Source organism: Penaeus monodon, chromosome 24 (assembly GCF_015228065.2).
Source record: "Penaeus monodon isolate SGIC_2016 chromosome 24, NSTDA_Pmon_1, whole genome shotgun sequence".
NCBI lineage: Eukaryota > Metazoa > Arthropoda > Malacostraca > Decapoda > Penaeidae > Penaeus > Penaeus monodon.
In genome coordinates, this window is record NC_051409.1 from 34,193,887 (window position 1) to 34,194,351 (window position 465).

Below are 465 nucleotides of genomic sequence, written 5' to 3' on the forward strand. Positions count from 1 at the left end.
AGGGTGAGAGAATTCTCCCCCTTTTTTTTTATCTTTATTTGGTTTTTTTTTATACTTTTTGTCTTAATTCTGCATTGTTTTTGTTTTTTTCCAAAATGTATTTGGGGTATTAGTACTTTTATCCGGAAGACCTGGTAAAAATAAATTTTTTCCGAAATAAAAGTATTTTTATACTCCATACTAAATTCCAAAAAAATTTAGTCCTCCCTTTTTATTCGTTTCCCCGTTTTTTTTTCATTTAATACTTTGACATTTTTCAGTGCATGGTTTACGGTCCTTGAATAAAGACCCCCTTTTTAAATTCAGCCAATCCAGCCTATTTCTTTACACAGAATAAAACACTCTGCGCTTCATTTTTGTCGTGGGGTGTGGGGGTGGTTTGTGTGTGTGGGGGGGGCTTCAAAAATATCCCCTTATTTCCCCAATCGATATAATGATTCATGTTTAAACCAGACCACCCAAAGG